The 898-nt window shown below is 35.4% G+C and overlaps 1 non-coding gene across 1 annotated transcript; it reads right to left on the bottom strand.

The window, feature by feature from the left end:
* Positions 1 to 715: 715 nt before the first annotated feature.
* Positions 716 to 788, bottom strand: Trnar-ucg. The gene has a single exon. It is a non-coding gene; the product is annotated as a tRNA-Arg (tRNA).
* Between the last annotated feature and the right edge of the window lie 110 nt (positions 789 to 898).

Raw genomic sequence — 898 nt, 5'->3', positions numbered from 1 at the left:
TGATGTTAACTATTGATTTTAATGTATGTTCCTATTGTCCTTATGATTGACGTTTTGATAGATTTTTTGGTTATTACATACAATAAAAAGTTTTATTGCGAAATAAAAAAAAAGTTTAAAGATTAGATACTCCTTGCGTTTATTATTGTGATAATTTAAAATACCAAGTGTTTTATGTAAAAAGAGAAAAGAACTGTAAGAGGAAAAAAACTGGTAGGTAAAGTAAGGAAAAAGAAATTAATTTACCCGTCGGCCGTGACCACAACCAGGATGCCATCAGCGGTTTAACTTTTCCGCTATTTTGCTTCAGTGTAATATCAAGGAAGGAACTGCGTTACTATTTGATGTTATAATCCCATTAAAAGTATATTTGTATCACTAATATATTGGTTGGATGTGTTGTCGTCTATGTCAGATGTATCAGCGCACCAACGTGGTTGCGGATATCGCTACCTATGCTACCTTATCGCGTCTGCTGGTATTTTCGTCCTGTGCATATCGCCGCCGGACAATTAGAGCGTGTGATAAGACAATTTCGGTGCATCCTATTCACTTGTCACTAGGTGCGGCGACCTCGCCTTGTTTGGGATATGTAAATAAATCAACGCAAGCAAACAACAACAAAGATGTTAACAGCCAAAAAGTCGCCGATACTCACTAAAGAAGTTAAAAAATAACAAACGTTATTTTAAAAAAGTAGTAAAAAGTTTTCATTCGACCGTGACAGGACTCGAACCTGCAATCTTCGGATCCGAAGTCCGACGCCTTATCCATTAGGCCACACGGTCATCTTTAACGATTACAAACTTTTGCACCAGTTTCAGTTATTACATATTATTTTACTCAATAAATTAAAGATTTTATTACCTACTCTACATTTTTTAATTAGGTCGGATTC

Source organism: Papilio polytes, unplaced genomic scaffold (assembly GCF_000836215.1).
Source record: "Papilio polytes unplaced genomic scaffold, Ppol_1.0 DF824157.1, whole genome shotgun sequence".
In the NCBI taxonomy this organism is placed as follows: Eukaryota; Metazoa; Arthropoda; class Insecta; order Lepidoptera; family Papilionidae; genus Papilio; species Papilio polytes.
The sequence above is the reverse complement of the archived record's forward strand: the minus strand, read 5'-3'. Positions and strand labels throughout refer to the sequence as shown.